Source organism: Pectinophora gossypiella, chromosome 9 (assembly GCF_024362695.1).
Source record: "Pectinophora gossypiella chromosome 9, ilPecGoss1.1, whole genome shotgun sequence".
Taxonomy (NCBI): domain Eukaryota; kingdom Metazoa; phylum Arthropoda; class Insecta; order Lepidoptera; family Gelechiidae; genus Pectinophora; species Pectinophora gossypiella.
The window spans coordinates 8,310,224-8,333,248 of record NC_065412.1 but is presented as its reverse complement, the minus strand read 5'-3'; the positions used below and the strand labels follow the sequence as shown (position 1 = coordinate 8,333,248).

At 39.0% G+C, this 23,025-nt stretch overlaps 1 protein-coding gene across 14 annotated transcripts in view; it reads right to left on the bottom strand.

Moving 5' to 3' along the window:
- Positions 1–23,025, bottom strand: part of LOC126369484 (uncharacterized) — a 156,668-nt gene that overhangs the window by 60,010 nt on the left and 73,633 nt on the right. The window contains exon 1 of one of the 14 annotated variants that reach the window (XM_050013914.1): positions 10,053–10,280. The exons of the other annotated variants lie outside the window; for them this stretch is intronic. The gene's annotated coding sequence lies outside the window, so the exon portion shown is untranslated. Of the gene's footprint in view, positions 1–10,052; positions 10,281–23,025 lie in introns of those variants that run through there. 14 annotated transcript variants of the gene reach the window in all.

Genomic DNA, 23,025 nt, shown 5'->3' with positions numbered 1-23,025 from the left:
CCCATTAGGCATTGTGTCAATAACACTTCAAATTTAGATCACGACACTGTTAGCATTAATTGGTTCTTCCGTAGACTTAAGGAAAGAGAGACGGTTTCTGTATTCATAAATACGTATACCCTCATAAAGTAGTTGATTGAGTTTAATTTGATTGTTAAATTAGAAACCTAAACGATATTTTTTAATGGGATTCGTTAATAAGTGAAAAATAAGATCCAATTATTGTTTTAGGAGCTTTATATTATTTAGAAATCAATAAAGACTATAAAGTTGAATACGAAAGAAACTGTATTGGCAAAGGAGCAATCCCACCAAAAATCTCTGAAGGGCACTAATATAAAAGGTATTTGGGTGACTAAGCCATCTGCGGTAAAAGGGACTTACTGGACTCTCCTCACACAAACAAGCCAAATCTCTCGTTATTAAGTACCGATAGTTGAAGCTGCTTTAACGTTACATTGGTTCCGGTACATACGATCTAATTTTATTTTAAGTTATACCTGTCATTTTCTAATGCGCCGAAAAGAAAAGAGACGGGTAATCGACATGCATAAAATTTATGGAACACACGTAAATTTAAGCAGAAATTTCAAAGCCCCTCCCATTTTATATTGGACAATAACCCGACAGAATTAAGTTGACAGCCCACGTCAAACGTATTGCATATGAGTAAGATGCCTATTAGGTTCGTCCAGGTTATTCTTTCAATTTAAAACTAACAGTAGTTAATTATCCCTCCGTTTCCTTTTCGGCGAATAATAAAATGAAGGGTATAACTTAAAATAAAATTAGGAGGTGTCTTCAGGAATCGGGGTCATTACATCCTAGCTTTGCTGTAGTACGTTCGATTTAAAAACACAGATCCGTATCGGTATTAGACATTATTAAGCGCCATAGTGCATGTATAGGGCCCGATCCGATAGCGAGACATCTCAATAACGAGTTTGGACGCGTCGATAATAATTTATCTATTCTATCAAGGTTGGACTTGTCGCTTTTGTTTGATTATAAAACATATATTAACAACCGTAATCATGATTATGTATTACACAAGAGGAATCTCACACGTGTATATGACGCAATATCGTCTATGCCAGGTGCGGACATCACAAAGGGAACTTCTGGAGTAGTAACGAGGTGTAAGATGAGAATCCTGTCAAGGGCACCGGCGCCTAACTCCAGCCCTGTGGCCAGGTAAACTGCGCTCGCCAGTTCGTGTTGGCAGCGGCTGGGCCGTGAAATCGAATTGGCCCGAACTCAGAGACGAAAATAAATAAGTATGTATAAAATCGTATTTGCTTAAACGGAACCGTGAAGTCAAGCAGATGATGTAAGATCAGATTCTGGCTCTATTTGTAAACGCTGTCGCAGCCAGGCGAGGCTAGAAGTATGTATACGCGAGTGCCCAGTAAGGATATATAGTGTAATCCGATAAAGAAAAAGAATGTATATCCATATTAACCGGGTTTCCGTGTGCATTCTTAATAACTTGTATTCTTAGAAGTACGATTGATAGAATATTTATAATGTTGATCAGGTATAATATTTTTTTTTGTTGAGTAAAAGATAAAGAATATTGTAATCAATATTAAAGAGTCGTGGTAGACGCGACTTCATTTGTGTATAAGTATCAGTATTATGTAAAAAATGACGTTTCAAAGTGTAACAAACATGTCACCTACTGAATATAGATATTTTTGAATTTGAATTATCACTATCAGAAATGTTCTAGTATCATTACAGAAGAGTATTGAAGTTGGTACTTGTAGGGAGGGCGCGGCGCATCGTCTCACATGAATGCGCGGGAGCAAATAGAGCCCAGATCCTGTGTACTGTGAGAACCGCCGCGCCCATTCAGACAATAAAACTATCTGCCCACTGCTATAAACATTTACATCATCCCTGACTATAACAGCAACAAACTATAACCACACTAGCTAATACGATATCGTCACTTTATAGTGAAAATAATATCAGCGCCTTTATGAAAAATCACATTCGGATGCAAATTTTGTTAATAAAAATCGTGATGAACAAAAATAATCTATGTTGCATCATAAACAGAAAGGCCATTGCAAAAAGCTGATCTCCGAAAAATACACTTCCTTTTATAATTATTACGCCGAAAGTGCTATCAAACCATAGCTTACTCTACATCCGGAAGCAGAGACCATTAGACATAACAAGAGCTTTGCATTGGTCGCCCACTCACCACTCGCTAATACTCATCCTCCCTTAAGTGACACGTTCTATTTCCCCGTCGATATATATATTTCTAGAACATAAATGTTCATATAGGTACTCTTACACTAGATGCAATACTTTGTAAATGTTACTATTGTTATGGCTAGGAAATATAATATCCCAGTTGCGTAGCGCAGTGGCAAACACAAAACCCGCAAGTGTGTATTCGGTATTATTTACCTACCTTACAACGGACTGATTGTTTTTAATAAAAAAAATAGTGTTGTTCGTTTCAAGAAAAACGAAACAGTGTGTTTCTCACACAAACGCGTTTTGATTGCGGTACAAAATATTCAAATGTCATCGAAGATAGCTCTCACTAGGCTCTCACGAATTTACTACATTTCATATTCATAGCCAACCAAATCCTTTTTACGAAAATAAACAGAAAGCAAAAAGGGGATAAACATTTTGGAACAAAATATATTGGAATTGTAAGTGATTACTTTGGTCAGATATTGATGCGATATCATATGTAGACGAAAACTTTTGAACTTTGCTAGAGCAAAAATAGATATCGAACCTAAATTAAAATATATTATGAGCTGTACCTTGTATGAAACTATTTGTACTGACACAGCCATAGTTTGCACAATAGGTAAGTCAACGTCAAAGAAACTACAGATACATATTAATGTCAGTAATATACAAGGTAAATATTCCATAAATTCCAATACTGATATCGATAATCTGGAGCAAAATATAAATTTTGTAAATCCATACGGAACAGAGAACGCTAAACTGGCGTATATATTCATATTGGCGTAAATCGTTCGAGTGTTGAGAAAAGCCACAAATCTCGCGAGCAATTTACCGTAATCCATACAAGGCAGCTAAATCTCACCGAGATAGATTACCAATTTTGCAATATGAGCGACACAGCGACATCTTGCCTACCTAAACGGGATTATATTTGAAGGTTTTCATAAGTTTTTAGCTCTGAATAGCGATACAGCTGAACAAATGTAGAGCTAAGAACATTTGTGACAAAACTTAATACAAAGGTAAAATTTAGAACATTATAGTCTCCCAAAAGGAAACAAATAGCATGATAAAAGTATTTTTGGAAATAGTTGAAACTGTAGTATTTATCTAGCAATTTTATCACAACACGAATCAGCAAATTACAAGCAATTGATCTATCTATATCTAAAGTAACCGTGCATAAAATCAGTAAGTATAAAGAATCAAGAACATACTAAAGACCTACTACTAGCAAGCAATCAAAGATATAATTGCCCATGAATGGTAACATAGAGTCTAGTTATAGTATGAAGGTAAAATATGATGTAACGTTGTGGTCTAATGAATGGAAGCTGAGTCATTAGCTCGGTTAGGCAAATAGAGGAGAATCTAGTCATTTATAGGTAATGGAATTTCCAGAAAAATTCTTCACTTAGTCTAGGATGTTACCGCGGTGCGAACTAAGTATTATTTGTTGAAAACTTGCATCTATTGCTGTTTGGTCAGCTGCTTCATAATGTACTTTAGAGTGGAATAATATATTAGAATAATTATGTAATTATTAAACAATACACACGACGTTTATTAATAATAATAATTAGAGTTACGTAGGTGACATTTATTTTAAGAGAAATTTGATTACAAAAGGAAAACCAATTTATTACAACTCGCAAACTAGTTTTTAACCTCTCCCACGTTTGACGAGTTCGCAATAGAATTTTCCACTTTTCGCAACCAGACATTCCCAAGCGAAAAGCACCTATGAGCGGTCAACGAAGTTAGTAGTTGTTTCGTAATTGTTGCCGCCTGTACTATTAACGTTTCAAATAAAAGTTGAATGTTTGAATTCCATCCAAAGTTATTAAAAACAACGATTTTGAATCACACTGGAATTACGTCAACTTTCAAACAGTTCCTACAATTCTATTCTGATGACTTTGTAAACTAATTTGAATTTTGACCCTTTGAACTTCGGTTGTTTATTTGATTGTCAAATAGCAACTACGCTGGTGTCTTGGCTGTCATCACGTTTTCCACAAATTCCGTCAAATTTTACTACATTTGCTTTAGGTTGAGCTTGTACTAAGTTGCAAATACCGGTTCCGGCCTTCCATGTTATGACATAGTTGGATACGCCATAAAAGGAACCACATAAGAGAAACGGCACTGATTTGAATTGTGAATCTATTTACGCGATTTTAAACTGCTTGCACGATATCATTTTAAACAGGTGTAAGTAGGTACATAACATAATTAATAGATCAATTATACTTCCATGGATCCTAAATGAATAGCCTAGTGCAATTTTACCCTAGATACCTACCTACTGCATCATTTTTATTAACATTACGTTCCGTATTAAGATTTAACGAGTCGTTTAACCGTCGAATTACGTACTTGACCTAAGAAAATGCGATCCAAGAGCAAAGCGTGGCAATTGATTCCCCCATTTCATGGTGGTAATAGAGTAGATTACAGACCCTCAAAGAATACCGGCTGATTAGAAGGGCTTTCGTTTCGACATTTTTTAACCTCTAACCTCACACCTACAGCCGATACCGAATACCTTAATACGAAATCGACTCCTACTGTTTCTGCCGCATCAAATGGTACTTGCGCAACTGCTATCGTCAAACCATCAAACGACCTAGTTTATGGAGCCGTCGACATCCGATTGATTAAGGCAATAAGAAGTAGATTCAAGGTAAGTACAAATTAGCGAGTAGAATGGTCGTAAGTGGAGATTATCGTAGTAATCTGGCTGAAGTCGCCGCAGGGCGGGTTGGCCCTGACCCAAGTGGTATCGACGCGTACTTGTCTAGTGTGTTTACTGTGGACCTTTAAATGGCTCGGGATTTCACGGAATTGTGTACTCTGATGACACCGAACGCTCAAGATCTTGATTTATTTTCTAAGCATTATCCTTTAGCGTGTAAAGTAGCTATAATTCATAACATATTTCCTGCACAGTATGGAACCAAGTCAGGAGTGAAAGCCTGGGTGCCTTTGCAAATTGTTCAGCTAAATGAAGCGTATAATTATAATTCGTGAAATTGTAACCCGGGGGTAAAGTGAGCATTTGAGTCTTATTATCGTCCGAGCGAACAAAGTAGGTAGGTACTCAAGGTTTGCTGGCATTATATCGCTACGATGTATTTTAAGCATGTTACTAAAATTGCTGCTCATTTGTAATGTTGAATATTTTGAACTTTTGTTTACTCTTACAAATACTCATACCCTGGTGGTATACATAGCCGAGAAGAACGCTTCGTATAAATTCCCTTTGGGCTTAGTATTATGTTTCTTCTATCGTGTAGATTGTGATGTCATTAACCGACCTCATCAACCTGGTGTCAGGGATGCTATTTCCTCCCCAAGGCCAGGCTATCATGGCCCATGAAACGACTACATAGGTACGTAAATAAATAGTAGCCATCATCTTAGATCATCTTACTTTTAGACAATCGGATCATCAGCAATGTCCTAACGAAACTATGGATCATAAAGTGGTTTTTGTGATAGTTCCCTACAGGGAATCAAACCCGGGACCGCCAGATCGAGAGACCAACTAACCATTAGACCACGGAGGCCGTTGGTATTAACCACTAACCACAACCAACTACTAGATTAATCACTTCAGACTAAATCTTAAGATGTGGAGGCGGAACATTTTGTAAAAAGCCTAGATGAAAAAATAACATTCTAGACTACAATTTAGTTAGATTTTAACTAAACTAGAACGGTCTAGGAGTCTAGGTTAGATCGTAAAATGATGTACTTTATCATACTTTTCTTCCGTTTCAATATTAAGGTAGCACCTAAATGTAACTTATAGGTACTAATCATCATCATCATAAGGCCGCCCAAATTGTACTGTTTTCATGTGTTATGTCTGATTGTTGAAATTTTAGTTCTGTGCAATAAAGTATATTTGATTTGATTTGATTTGATTTGATCATCATCAGCCGTATGACGCCCACTGCTGGTACTAATATTTCTTACTATTAATTAATCTTTTTACTGTTTGTGTTGATATTGTTAAAGCCATATATGATACAGAGTGTATAAATGCACCTATAGATAATGTAGTTCAGAGACTATCAGTTTCAATATAATTAGCCATTCTTCCTCATGTTTATCAACATTCATTCGTCTTTGAACCCATTTCACACATTCCAATGTAAACACATCATAAAATGGTCAGTACACAAAATGTAAAAGGCATATCTACATAAATATTTCAAAGGTGTTGATAAAATCATGTCACAAGAAGTCAGAATATTTTTTTGGGTAAATACGTAATATTTAAATTAAATAGGTAGTGTATTTTACTACAAAAATCTGTAATCATTTCAGTGTTGAATTCTGCAAACAAAAAGGAGCGTTTATATTCCCTGTTTTATGTTTTCGAACATATGAATTATTATTTAAATCCTGAAATCCCGCTCTCAGTATTTATATTCAAGTTATAAATGTATAAATAGGTTTACCTACGTGTTCAGCGTACTTACTATTTGTGATATAAAAAGACCTATTAAAAAGGAAGGTTCACAAATAGGATTTCGAGAAGCTTTTCAAGATACAGATGTCTAAATCTGTTCACAATCGTAATCATCATATTTGTAGCGTTATCTCCGCGTACCTAACCTGAAGATTTTACAGGTCCGGTTTTATACAGAAGCACCTGCTTGTTTGACCTAATGCGAAGGGAAAAACCAGTCTAATTGAATCGCAATCATAGACTTTAATTATAATGCAATTTGGACAAAAAACAAAATTGAGATAAGGGCAAGAATTGATTATACTGCTTGTCATCCCGGATATGTAGTAGATGTGGACTAAAATGATGATATTGCATCCAGTGAGGGACCACTAAAAACGTTCCAGGACTTAAAAGACGACCATGCAAATTGTGTATTATTGAAATCGTGAACTTGACTTTATAGGTTTGTAGAATTCATGTTGGGATCATAGATAATTCATATCACGTGGTTTCCAGGATTTGTGCCCGGTAAATGCCAATAAGCTCGCCCCCTATTATATGGGACTTAAACATAGCTAGCGAGGATTTGGTGTATGTACTACCTCTGCCTACCCCTTCGGGGATACATGTGTAATGATATATGCTATGTTATGTTACACTCTGACAACGATAGGCTTTGAGCTCGAATATATATCACACGGTTTAAGGAGAGATTTCAATCATAATGCAAAATACAGTTGTGTGAGCGTTGTATTGTGATATTGGAGCCGAGTAGCATCGTAAAGTTTTACAAGAAAACATGTGTGAAAAATGTATGGAGATATCTGGAGATTGATGTGTCAATTTCAAGTGATTTTAGCCGCTCGCATCTTGAAGCTCTGTGCATGTATGTGTTAACAATATTCGGTAAGGTTCCTTACAAAAACTATAACTGTTAAATATATTTATTCCAGTGGGAAATATGATGATTTTATGTTTGTCAGTATGTATCGTGGATAACACAATCTAGATGGTTATCTTGTTAAAGCGACCGTGACCTAGTGAACAATCGCAGTCGCTTTATTTCAATTGCATCTGATCTCCGCCTACGGCTAGTTTTATCTCAGGTATAAAACTACCCACAGTGATGACATGTTTAGTATTTATGACACATTTATGACGCTATTTGTACCAGGGCTTGCACTTAAGGCAGCTTTTAAAACAAGCAACACTGTTCTGCTAGAGTTGTCAAAGAATCATTGTGTTTATAAGTTTAGTATAACAAAAACAACTTATACTGATACCTATCACAGTTGAGTCTTGATATTGACCGTTATCTACCATAATGTCTACTCTACAACAGTCAGACTGACTGTGGGACTGATTTGACTGTGAGTGTAGAGCTTCTGAGCCAGGAGGCAACACCCTTGTCAGAGTTTTCAAACCTTTTTTTTTAATGGTTCACAAAATTTAGAGTAAACGGTTTAGATACTAAAATTGATCTACATAGGATGGGCTGCATTTTTTTGACGTGACTTATTCTAAACTTGCGTGGCATTAACTACTTGGCTGGACAAATGGGGAGCGCTGGAGGCTCTCACCCCATGGGGGTTCTCTTTCTGTATAACAGTAAAGTTTTATTATTTCCAATAAATTACTCCAATAAAGATGTTTATTTTTAATATTTTGGATTGACTCTCTGCATTGTAGGTTTATTGATGTTTAGTTCTTTATTTTTAAACTTGGAGATTTTAATATTGTCTTTACGTTAAATATTATTAATTACATAAACTGCCTATATACGTCCCACTGCATGGCACAGTCCTCCCCTCAATCAACCGGAGGGGGTATGGAGCATACTCCACCACGCTGCTCCACTGCGGGTTAGTGGAAGTGTTTTTACGGCTAATAGCCGGGACCAACGGGAATCGAACCCGGACCTCCAAATCGTGAGCCTAACGCTCTAACCACTACACCACGGAGACTGTTAAAATATTATTAATTAATAGGTAACAATACATCGAACCTTACACACGTATAATTATTTTTAATTTAAGTAATATTTTTGTTCCATTTATCATATATTCATTAACACACTTACACACTGAGTAACACGTTATCGTGATATATTGACATCAATACAATTAATGTATCAACTTATGAAACTCGGTCAATCTATCGGAAGCAAATATACTACCTACCTATAATAAGTAAAACTCATTATAAAATATTAAATATAATAATGAGTTTTACTTATTGTATTATAGGTAATAGAAAAAAAAATATTGTAATTTACAGTAGCCATTGTAAGTACGTACAGTTACTAGTTGTTATTAATAAAACAGTTATTAAATTCGAACGTAAGATAAATTATTATTGATATATTAAAAGCTCGTATTGTAATTCTCGGCTATTGCAACGTATTTCATAGTATCGAATAGTAATAAATTGTGACTTCGCTTGCGAATTTATAACGACAACCAGTTTACACAGATGTCATTCCAACCTTGGTATAGAAATCCATAAAATATAGGTGAATGTCAGAGCTGAATAACCAACGCGCAGTAATGATGATCAGCTCGCGGTAAGTAATTATAATTTGTCACAACATTATTTACGGTTATGACTGTGTATTATTTATTAGGTTGGTAGATAGGTACCTACTATCAGAAGTAATAATTAGCAGTCTCGGAATAAACAGTTACTTTTAAACTGAGAATATAATTATCAGTTAGGATCTATGTAGAGTTAACGGTTAAACAACCAAAGGAAACGTCGTTCAAATTCGTGGTTTATTTGTTTAGATAATCTGCTTGCGTACGAGAACTTGGCATGTTATCTACCACGCTCGCTTTCCGAGCGAAGGTTACAAATTAACGTAATTTAGTTGCTAATCAAGCACATTTCATTAAAATAAACGGGCTATTTACATCACATCAGCATGTTAACACGACTGCCGGATCGAATCCAACCTCTCTGGAATGTGTCTAAAGAACAATCACGGACATCAAAAGAAGTCATAGAAATACTTAATATGAAATATTTATCGGTATAAAGATGCGGTTGACAGAGATAATAGGTACCCAGTAGTAAAAATAAAAGTGACGATAAAAGATAAACAATACAATCGCGACCTTCGACATTAGTTATCTATGTTAATCTCAAACTCAAACACGACTAGAGACCGCGGCCTGCGGCCAATTCATTAACTGATCCCTTTATATCGCTGCACCACACTTACGTCAGTAAAAACAATAATATATCCCTCGGCTCCGTATTCTGATCACGCGCACCACACACGGGTTATGCCGACACTTTAAATTATCATTAACTGGATTAACTTATCCCTATCACTAGATCCACTGATTGTTTTTATACACACCGTGGGGTTGAATCAAGATGACATTTGTCGGGGTGGCAGTGCGGGGTGGCGGGGTGGCGCGCGGAAATGCCGGGAAACGTTCGGAAAATGAGCGAGAGGCGCGTACGTGCGCCAGGGACGGCGGTCGCGGACCGACTGCCGCGCGCGCTTGCACTGATAACGCGCCACTGCGCTCCGGAAAATGGAAAATAATGGAAACACGCCATGTATTGTCACCGTAATAGTTTATTTCTATGACAATAATTAATGACGTCTACATCTAACACATCATTTTGTTGGTGGATGTCGGAAGGGCATTGACTTTCACACAGAATAGTTGAGTCACTACTTCTCTAGAAGTTAGGTGCTGTCTGCGGTACTGTTTCGTCACACAGACACATTTTATTTCCTTCCGGTCTTTGAATATGACGGTGTGTCCATTTACTGTGACATTTACTTTACAAAGCGGCGCTACAGTGCATTATAATGCTTTACAAAATGTCAAAGTTTCAGAAATAATGTCAAGCATTTCGATAGCCTTATTTAATCATTATAATATTATTACATGCCAAAAATTCTTATTTACTATGCATAAGATGCGCCGATTATAGAGACATTACGGTAAAACGACATAGAAAATCAAGCATAGTGTCAACAACTTTGAGAATACGGAATGAACTTTCAACTTGACTATCAAAATAGATGGGTGTTGGCAATAAAATGTCAAACAATAATAATGGAGTGGTATATTAAAGTCGCATTTAGAGGCGCCCTTAAATTCGCACGTCGTTCGAGACAGGAAGGGCCGAGAATAAACTAGGGCAAATATCTCAAAATAAACTCTACGTTGCGTCGTCTACTGTAACGGCCACAGAGCTTTCCACTCCAGACGATATCATCACGAACATTAGATTAGGTATAATGCTTATCTTAAAAAAAAAAACGAAATACTGCCAAATTTCTGTTCATCAAAACACAAGTTTCATTAAAATTTTAAATTTGAATTTGGAAATTTATATTAAGAAAATTCAAAACTTTAAATAACATTTTTTTGTTTGGTAAAGCAAATAAATTCCGAACATACCTAACTCATCTCAAAGCTCGCCGAGCGACTGCTACAAACTTTTAGTCCACTTCGATCTTCAGTCGACAGTACGATACTCTATAGAAGTTACATTTAAAGTTTACATCTATATTAAAAACACACAAAATAGAAATTGAAAACACAATGGTCAGTGTTATCGTGTGATACCTTTACAATTACGATGAATAAACAATATATTTTATTATAATTTTCAAACTCCCAAAGTTTATTTTCTTACTCCAGTCTGATTTCATCATAAAACGTAAATAAATAATAAAATGAATAAGTACTTACTTTAAAATTTACTTGTACTGCCCTTAGATGAATTGACTCACTTAATAAGATTGACAGTAAGATGATAGGAAATGAATTGCTGACCTCGCCATAAAAAGCTCCCTCAAAATAATTTCCTGAGTGTCCTACTTTTTAATAAATGCTTGAAGCAAATAATCTATTTAATTTATTTTCGAACCAATTTTTTTAAATAAAATTATAACTAAATACGACGTTATTTTAGAAATTTACAATATGTTAATAATATCTTTAGGTGTTATGCTAAAAATTTTAATAAAAAAAATCGCAGGTTGTTTTCACCATTATTATTTAGATTACGATAAGATTAATTTAGTTTGCACTGTACTATTACAAGAATGATATTTACACGACAAACTCAATTAATTTGTTAAAAAGAAACTCTGTTGTGTAGCAATTTGTAGTAGAAAAACATAATCGAAAACGTTGCGAGGACAGTAGTAAAGGGACGCCCACGGATTATTCTTTTCATATAAAAATCATTGTTAATTTCCCGTGACCCTGGCACCATGCCACTTGACATACGATACGGCGTGAATTCATTCATAAACAACTATGTAATTTCCGTGATTTCGCCCGCATTTTCGAATACTTATTGTTACCTACTTTTACATTTAGGATTAAGTTAGTGTTTGATCACAATTTTATCAGATGCAGTCGTGTCTTCATATATCTTTAGGCTGGAGTTATGTAGTGGACTGAAAGCAGTCAATATCGACTACAACTGACCGCTTGCAGTTAATATAACGATTGTGTATGCAGATGAACTTAACTGCTAGTCAAACATTGGTGCTGATTTCAATACACACCATATAATTTTATTTTATGCTATACCTGTCATTTTCTAACTCGCCGAAAAGGAAAGGGACCGGCATAAAATTTATAAAACACACTGTATTATCCTAACCAAACTAGGTAATTTGTGATTTTTCCCCACCGAGATTTGAACCCGAGACCTCCGGATCGTGAGCACAACGCTCAACTACTGGACCACGGAGTGTGAGAGGTTTACGAAAGAAAATGCCTCGTTGACATTTGAGTGTGTGAAACCTTATGTGATGATAATGAATGACAGGTTACCCTACCATTAGTCCATCATTTTGACAACCGTTGACTATTAAATGTGGCCGAGACTATTGAACAACAATTAACCTGTATAAATCGTGACGGTACAATCGATTATCGTCATATTATACACTCGGTATCATAAAGCTAGTAAGATTATTCCGCGGATTATCCGTATTTCGGAACTTACAGAAATCTATAGCTAATCTTGTTTTAGTATTTGTAAGATTAGGAATGCACAACCTCCAAATCTCCATATCTTTTCTCCATTCTCTGGACATCCGGGTTCGATTCCCGATGGGGACATTGTCGAAATCACTTTGTGAGACTGTCCTTTGTTTGGTAATGACATTGCAGGCTTGAATCACCTGATTGTCCGAAAAAGTAAGATGATTCCGTGCTTCGGAAGGCACGCGAAGCCGTTGGTCCCGGGCTACTAGCCCAAACACCTCCACCAACCCGCAATGGAGCAGCGTGGTGAAGTATGCTCCATACCTCCTAAGGTTGATTGAGGGGCGGCCTCCCAGCAGTGGGACGTGTGTAGGCTGTTTATGTATGTTATGTTTATGTAGGATTGGGAACGCAAACAAGATTGACAGCAGTGGGATTAAAAAGAGAAAACAGACAGTGATATGCAATATAAACTAAGAACAATATTGCGGCCTCAGTTTTCCTAAACCCTATCATAAACGGCGATACGGCTCACCAGCCATCACGTTGGAGTAACAGAAAGCTCGGCAATTGACTCGGCTATCTCTGACAATTGGGTTGTAGTCGTGAGCTTACGTTATGTTTTCCTAAAGCACCTTTTTAAAATAATTAAGTAAAACGTAACCGGTTCCAACGCCTTTAAGCCTATTCAGAATCATTTAACTTTCCGATGAGCAGATGACTCAGCCTGCAAACTAAGTACGTATAGTGATTTGACTAGACCACGCAGTCTAATGAGAAGAATCAGAGAGTTCGCGCTTCATAATCTTATTATTTTCAACGTGACACACATCACTATGCAAGACTGCGGTGGTTTAGATAGTAACACATTCGCAAGCCTAGGCGTTGATGGGTGAGTCAGGAGTACCCTAATTGTTTTAAATGGTTCCAGTATAATGTGATTTGCATCCCAATGAGATGTCGCCTTGCTGTCTGTATAGTCTATACCTAGACTGGCTAGACTTCTCAAGGTCTGAGACATTATTATATACTTATAGGTACTAGTAACTAAAAGTGAAATAACGTGGCAGCTGTGATAGTAGAAATAATTTTAAGCTAGATAGGTACAGTCACGAGCATTAACATGTATACACTTTGGTACCATGTCACATTAACTTTTTTGACAAATTGAACTGTTAGTCTCACTAAATGACAAATATGTTAGTGCGACAGAGTCCTAAAGTGGGTACATTATATTGCTCATGACTGTACAATAATAGTCATACATAAACAACCTATATTAAATCCTACTGTTGGACACACGCCTCCCCTTATTGAACCGAAGATGGTATTGAGCATATTCCACCACACTGCTCCACCTACTATTCATTTTTTTTCATGCCTTCCAGCAAGTCTGGGGCCAAGAGCAAACACATCAAGGGTAAAAAAATAATACAAAAACAATAAGAATAATTTCGAAAACGTATATTTCTTAAACTCAACTTCCTTCGCATAGATCATCCACATATTCTACTAGCCATGACACTAATCTTCTATAACGTCAAAAACAGTTACAACTTCTTCTGAAGACAAATCTTGTACAGACTTCGGCGCATAAACATAGTAGAGCAGACAGATTTATGTAGATGCAGATAAAGGGCATCAAGGATTTATGCAATATAAGTCATGTCAGCTGGGTTTGGGAGTGGTGGCCACGAAGCGTCTGTACAGAAGATTAATTAGCATCGTGGTTGAATTAATACCCGACCGTAGAACGGGCCAGGCTAGGAATTTACCGGCCTCGGCCTCGGGCCTAGCCCGCCATGACTGGAACTGCGTTATCTGTGAAGAAGATACCCACAACAGACAACTCACGGCCTTGGTATCGAAAAGGGCAAAACCACAAGTCACCGAAAAACGCACCTGGCATCGCAGTTCTGAAATGCGTACGATAAAACGTATGGTCCCCATGGTCCAATGGTAGAGCGTTAGGCTCAGGATTCGTAGATTCTGGGTACTTTGTGACCCCTAGTTTGGATTTGGACATTGCAGTCCAAAAGTAAGATGATCTATTCTTAACGTACAGCAATCGATCCTGGCTACTATCTACTTAAGTAAGTGCCTATGTATTCGTTACACGAGCTATGTCAGAGGCCTCTACCAGCTTTATAGTAACTTTTTTAGGTTCCCTGACACCAGGGGTTGATGGAGTCGGTCATTCATTAATCACACAACCCACACGAGAATAAAAGAAGATCATCGCTCATAAGTAGTGTATCGTGTTAGAGAAGACATCACCATCCTTCAGTCGGTTTTAACCAGTTTTTATACGACATAGTCGGGGTGATAAACAGTTGAACTCTAAATCTTTATTTTTTCTTTACTCTAGAACTGAAACCCTTGGAAGTGGTGTGAAAATAAAATATCAGGCCCACGCGTGTATCCTATTCATACATATGAATATGAATATATTCATAGTGTTATTCATAGAAAATAAAACAACGAAAACCAATGGGGACCATTAAATACGGCGAACCTATCACGTTGGTCTAACAGTAAGCTCGGTGAAGCGTGGATACTCAGTTCATCTTGCGATGGATGTACCTCTGACTAAACCAATTGGGAATATCGTGAGCTTATGTTAAAGAAGGAAGCCATTCCATATTACGAATGAATCCCGAAAATGAGAGTGAAATAAAATACTTGGACGAATGTATTCTGCTTATCATTCAGCCATTTTACTAGGGAACAAGAAACTCAAGGAAGATAATATTTCTCTGAATACAATTCCAACCAAGGCGTATGTGTAGTTGAAAGGAAATAACAAGGATTTGTTCGTGACGAAAATGTTTACTTCTATGGAAACAGTAACTGTATGCGCTACAACACCGGCTATTTGCATCAGGAAATGAATAAGTTCCAATATCGTATTACTTTAACGCTTTCTTTCGTATTCCTGGAAAACATTTACGGAAACTTGTTCCTAAGTTCATTATGAAATTGTACATAATTCATCATCATCACAGGCCTTTACATCTTTATCAGATGATTCAAACAGCGTTTCTGTGGCAGCTTTTAAAATGGCTGTAAAGTCCGATGCGAGAGCGACAGTAGCGGCCGCACGACTGGCATTGTAGTTGAGGGTTATTAGACGGCACAGGTGGTAAATCAGCCCTTTCATTTCTGTGTCGCCTCTCGCGCTTGTCGGCCAGAATCTGGAACCAGGTTTTATCGTGTGCTTTGCACCCATCGGCCAAAGACGTCCTCCACTTATTCCGGTCACTGGCCAGGTCCTCCCATTTATCGGGGCTGATCTTAAAAGCAAGCATGTCACGCTTTGTGCAGTCTTTAAATCGCAACAACGGCCTTCCCACCTTTCTTTTTGCAAAGGCAACTTCGCTCAACAGGGTACGTCGTGGTAAGCGAGTGGCGTCCATTCGATGCACATGCCCCAGCCACCGCAATCTTCGCTGTTTAAGCATCGCGGTGATACTGGGAAGCTGTGCAATTTGCAACACTCTCTCGTTCGTAACCCTGTCTTGCCAAGTGATGTTTAATATGCTGCGAAGACAGCGCATATGGAAACCGTTCAACCGTCTTTCCTGCTTTGCATACGATGTCCAGGTTTCAGCTCCATACAAGAGTGTGCTTAAGACACAAGTTTGATAAACTAATATCTTGGTCCTCGTTGTAAGATGGTTGTTACTCCACACTCGTGCATTAAGCCTCCCGAACGTCGTAGCCGCCCTTCCCAGTCGACTACCAATTTCCAAATCCAGCGACAGATTGCTTGATATAGTCGAGCCGAGGTAACAAAATTGGTCGACTACATCAAGAGGCGCACCATCCAACAGGATTGTCGGTTTCTGGTTGTAGCCCTGTGCCAGAACGACTGTCTTTTTGGCATTAATGGACATGGAAAAGAGGGAACAGGCACGCGCGAATTTGTCCATAAGAACCTGCAATTCTTGCGGAGTCTTGGCAATAAAAGCGGCATCGTCGGCAAAGAGCAGTGAGTCGATATGTAAGTCTTCGCGTTTAGTACGAGACCTTAGTAGGGAGGAGTTAAAAAGTTTCCCGTCTGCTCTCGTATGTAGGTGTACACCCTGGACTAAATCCCCAAAAGCTACTTTCAGAAGCAGGGAGAAAAAGATACCAAAAAGTGTCGGTGCCAAAACGCAACCCTGCCGCACACCCCTCCGCATGTCAAACAAAGCAGATGTCTTGCCGTCGTAAACAACGGCACCTTGCATGCCATCGTGAAAGGACCTGATCAGATTCAAAAGTTTCGGGGGACATCCTATCTTACTGAGTACCGTGTAAAGACCCTCCCGACTAACAGTATCAAAGGCTTTGTTCAGATCTACAAAAGCTATCACCAGGGGGCTATTCTGTTCACGAGACTTTTCCTGCAGCTGGCGTAAAGTAAATATCATATCCGTCGTAGATCTTCCGGAACGGAATCCACACTGCGCCTCAGGGTACACGCGCTCAGCAAGTTGCTGGAGTCTAGCCAGTATGACCCTCGCAAACAACTTGCCGACGATGCTGAGAAGGGAAATGCCGCGGTAGTTATTGCAATCACCGCGGTCTCCTTTTCCCTTGTACAACGTGATAATATTTGCATCACGCATGTCCTGTGGAAAACGTTCGTGCTCCCAACATTTTCCTAAGAAATTGTGCAGTATGGGATGCAGGCACTCAATCTTAAGTAGTTCCGCAGAAATTCCGTCATCACCGGGACTCTTACCGTTTTTCAGCAATTTGACGGCTTTGTGCAGCTCTCTCGGGGTAGGAAGCTCATCTAACTCGTCCCAAGTTTCCAGTTCAGGGATAGCATCCACAGCTTCGGGCTCGATACTGACTGGGCACGAGTAGAGGTGAGTATAATGCTCCACCCAACGGTCCAATTGGCGGTCGCCGTCTGTTATAATTGAACCGTCAAGTTCTTTTAAAGGAGCTGTTTTCTTCGGCAGAGGTCCGATGGCTTTTTTTATGCCAGCAAAAACACCCGCCAAGTTTCCAACGGCTGCGCAGCTTTGGATGTTCTCGCACAGATTCAGCCAAAAGTCATTTGCGCACTGGCGACTTACTCGCTGTAGGGTGGACTTAGCCGTTTGGAGCTCAGCTTTTGTTGCAGCGCAAGGATTTAGCCGATGGTTTAAGGCAGCTTGACGTTTGGTATCTAGAAGAGGCGTCAGATGACTTGCATTTTCTGCAAACCAGTCGATAGATTTGGATGTTTCGTACCCAAAAACTTTGCCAGCAACTGAAGTCAGAAGTGACTTGATGGACTGCCACTCTGTGTCCACTGAGGCGTCAGAGTCCCAAGTTTCTGCTACTCGACTCGCCAATTCACTGAAATCACTCACTAGCTCTTCGATCATGGTATTAGAAAGATTTAATTTCTTTCTCCCGGGAGTCTTGCGAGAGTGAATTTTCTTTGGCGTAAGTTGGATTTTGCAGATAACAAGAGAGTGATCAGTGTCACAATCAGCGCTGTGAAAGGACCTTGTGTGGATAACATCTCCTAGATCTTTTTTCTTTACCAAAGCAACGTCCAATTGGTGCCAATGTCCAGAACGAGGGTGCTTCCAGGAGACGCGTCGCATCAATTTGCCCTTGAAGTAAGTGTTGGTAACACACAGCTGGAACTTACAACACAATTCTAGAAGGCGTTGGCCATTCTCATTCTGCTTACCCACGCCGTGGTTACCTAGGCAGTCTGGCCAAGCAAGGTTGTCTTGACCCACGCGGGCATTAAAGTCGCCCAGAATTAACACGCGATCTCCCGCTCGTATTTCACTCATTGTGCTGCACAGTTGGTCGTAAAAATCATTCTTGGACTCGGCTGGTGACTTGAGCGTTGGAGCGTATGCGGAAATGATCGAGACATAGCCGCAGGTAGTAGAAAGGCGCAGGACCATTAAACGCTCAGAAATCCCGCGAGGGCACTCTATAGAGCTCAAGAGGTCGTTCCGAACCGCGAATCCTACGCCATATTCACGATTTTCACTAGAAGGTTTGCCTTTCCAAAAGAACGTGAAATTTTTCTCCCGTACGGAACCCTCATCCGGTAGCCTAGTCTCTTGGAGCGCAGCAACACTAACATTAAGTCTGTCCAGTTCCAGATCTATAACTGATGTTTTGCGCAGGTCTTGTGCACACTGTGAGCTTCCACTGGTGTCCGGGAAGCCTGTCCGCATTGTCCGGACATTCCATGTCCCAAAACGCAGGGCAGTGTAAGCGTGTTGTTTGTTCTTGCTTTTCTTAGTGCCAGGTGTAACAAGCGCAGCATCAACATACAGGAAAAACCTGGTTGTTCCTCACACCCCAAAGGAACAGTCAATGCCGAGGCGGACCAGTACCTAATTGGCCGGGGGCTGCCCAGCTGAAGCGGGCGGTAACTGGTCAGTGGGTCTGCGATGGACCCTCCCACTGTCGAGAGTGACCCCTGGCGTCCGCACTTACGCCTATACGTGCGGGCTTATAACCGGTCACTGCCACTCCCCGTGTTGTTTTCCACGCAGCTCAGCTGACGTGGGTGAAGTACCCTCTCCACAGACGCTGCATCGCCTGGGACGCAGTTTGATGACGCAGGGTTGCCCAGAACCTGCGCCATCCTCTCGACTTCACTGGCTGGATCCGCAGGAAAGGCAAGCCAATACGTGCGGAGCCAGGTCGGTTGCAGGTGACTGCCGCATATTTCAGGTTAGACCTTACTTACGCCTAACGGAGTCGCCAATTCCGGGTTTAATTTCGGAGTTTTCCTTCTCCTAGACGGTTGCAAACCAATGCTAGGAGGCCGTCTCCCCCGCTGATTGGTTGGGGACTGCTTATTTAATTCGCAGCTGACCTCTATATATAGAGGCCACTCACTATCCACCACCTGTGACCCCGTCGGTAGCCTACAGCACGGCCCCGGCTGTACATAATTAAAACTGATGAAACTATGACTTTTTTCGTAAGTTTATGTAAAGGTAGATTAGTAGGGTTTTTAAAAGCTTACGGTTTTATTAATATTATCAGCCAAGCACGTAAACCTGTACGCAAATCTACATTTAGAAACGTGAAAAATATCTAAAATCGATATCCACATTATAATGATCTGAGCCATTTGCACCCTTTCAAATAAAACGTCGAAACAAAGCTCTTTCGAAGTTATTGCCGACTTTCAAAGCTTCTTTCAAGGTTTTTTGAGCCGTCACTTTGCAACAACTGGCCACAAGTTTCGCCAGATCAATAGAAACTGAAACATGTCCACAAACTTTGAGAAACCGCTCAGAAGTACGTCGGGGCTAGGAATAGGTACTTCGCCCTTCTATTCACTGTCCTCCACTAACATAGTAACATAATACAAAAGGCACTCGTACCTCTAAACAGTGCAATAAACTCTTTTCCCGAGAATGGAATTAAAAATATATTTTAGGAGACACAATTTCGACAACTCCCCTTTATTTGTTTCCTAACAATATAAACTGAGACATGCAGAGATAAGATAATTTTATCTACCAAAGAATATTACTGCCAGAAATGGGAAACAGGGTGAAAGGAAAGATGTAGCTTTTCCTTAAAAGCATAATAATATGCAAATTTTGTCGAGATATGTGGACCCTCTGACATAAACTTTTTTACAGAGAATGTTATTAAAACGATGAAAACATTCTGGATTCCTCTGAATTTAGATTGAAGAAAGTACCTACGAGTACTGAATGCATTTCTTCACGAAAAGCACTACTATATTTTGGTGTAAGGAGTATTTAAGTATCTAAGTAGGTATCAGGGGGTAAGGTTCAAAAATGTATAATTCATTTTTAAATGTCATCATCATCCCGTTTTCACAGGGTCCGCTTACCGAACTTGAAGATTGGACAGGTCCGGTTTCTTACAGAAGCGAGTGCGCCTGTCTGTCCTTCCAACCAGTTCCAATCGGGGATATGGGGTTCCTCACGATGTTTTACTTCAACGCGGAGCACGTGATAAACATTTATGATGCAAACATGAATTCGTAAACAAATTCTATAATCATTAGTTTAGGCCTGTGCTGGATTCGAACCTGCGAAAAATATTTAGCCTTTCATTTGTAAATAACTAGGTACCTACAAACCTCTACATTATTAACGCCCAACCAAAAAAAATGTCTGAATTTTGTAATGAGTAAAAATCCTTATCCAGTCCTATGTTATCAGAGCTTACAAATTAATTAATAAAAGTTCTACTCAACATTTCATTCAATACATATCTCACCCAACAATTTCATGTTTACACGTCCATGTAATATTTACTGTGAGTAATTTACTCGTCTGCCAAACTTCTGTCTATTACGTAAAAAATATTGGCGAGTGTGTCATTCTTAAACTAAATTTAGATCTATCTGTATCTTGGTCACAGCGGCTGAACACTTTTCAGCCTTCTTTTGATCTACGGTACCGGCCCTCTGGCGGCGATAGTGGGAAGACAGGTGTATGTAAAACTTGGGTTCAGAAATAGATGGCGCCACTACATCGATGAATGATCTAGCAATAGCAACTCTGGTCCACAATGTCTCATTGGCGCCAGAATTAAAACTTAGCACGACAACAGGCAGATGGCGCTAATTCCTTACGCAAAACTATGTAAAATAAAACATTTTTAAGACATTTCGAGACTCATCTACTCTGCTTTTACAAATGAGCACAACGCGAGAAATTGCACAACTAACACAGTCTGTCAGTCTTACTCTTAAATTAGTTATTATCCACATACTACATTACATAAGCTCACGACTATGTCCCAATTGGGGTAGTCAGAATATCCGTCGCAACATATAAGTAAGTACACCTCACCGAGCTTTCTGTTAGACCAACGTGATACGTGGTGAACGATATCGACGTAATTCGCCGTAGCTATTATACAGTAAACTGTTATCAATATTTCATTGCTAAAAACATCTCCAGATTAAAAAAGAAGCAAGATATTTTCATCCGAAGGTGCATTATTATAGCATGTACATATAAGTAAGGACAATTGCGCAGTAGTAGGTAGGTATACGGAGGAGGTAGAGTCATAATGTTCGCGACCCCACGTGACGCGACTTCCGCAGACGAATCGCTTCCGGCGCGCCCGCGGCTCTTTGACATCCACTCTTTGTGAACCGTGCCTGGACGCCAAATAAGTAGTCCGATGACTCGTATGATTAACCATATGGAAAAATGGGCATATTTTACTGTGAATCATAATAAACAGTCAGCATGCAAATGTGAATATGGAAAAGTATCTACCTCAATCTGTAGATTGAGACATTAAGCAAATTTTGTATAAGAATTAAGGAGGTGGGATGGGCTAACAGCGTTTTGGCTTATCGTACTTCTGAAAAAGCAAAAGCTTTGTATAAAATAATTAACTGTGATTTAAGAAGAAGATAGCTTAAGTTCAGGATTTGTTTATGTACACACACTCATTTGTACTGAGTCTTTCATCGTGGGTGGCATTAGCAGTCCCTGATAAAACCCTCTGTAATAATATAAAGATTTAAAAAAAATCTATAACATTACAACAACATAACATAAGCTCACGACTATATCCCAATTGGGGTCCAATTGGAGTCCATTTTGGCGTCCACTAGTTATTGGAGACAGCGATACGTCCCACCTTATCACGTTGGTCTAACAGAAAGCTCGGTAAGGGATGGGTACCTATGTCTAATTGTGATGGATGTACCTCAATCTATGCTGTAAATAACATTCTTATGAAGCGTCTCAAAAACCTAAATGTAAATAAAATAGTTTTTATAACAATATCGCTTTCGATTTCCGCAAATTTTTCAAGTTCATAACTCTGTTACGGTACCTTGCCTACCCGCTGTGAGAAAGGTCGCTGTTCAGTGGCTGCCTAAGTAAAGTTGACAATTGTTACATATCTGTTATCTTTATTTATGTTTCAGTGTGCAATGAAAATGTACCTGTTTACCTAAATACTAATACATTTTTTAGGTTTGCCGCAAATGGCATTAACTACTTGCCGGAGACTTAGTGATACATATAGGTATTTAATCCAAGTAAGAACTACATTAAGGTAAATTCACCATGCTAAACTTGAATCTTTGCAAAGAATAAATATCGAAGCAGAAGGAACCTGTTTTCCATTCGATGTTATAATACGAGTATGTTATTTTCCTATATCGCCCTTTCTTACGTAGGTAGGTACTTACTTAACATATAAGTTATGTCATGAATCACGAATGTCACTGTCGACGGTTATCCTTGACGTGAGCACGTCGATCATTGTATTTTGACGTGGTCGAGAATCGTTTGTTGCAGTTTTACCTCCAGCCATAAAACCCAATAACGGAGCTAATTTTACAATTCTGACGTCCGACAGGAACCTCATTTGCAACGGCTGACT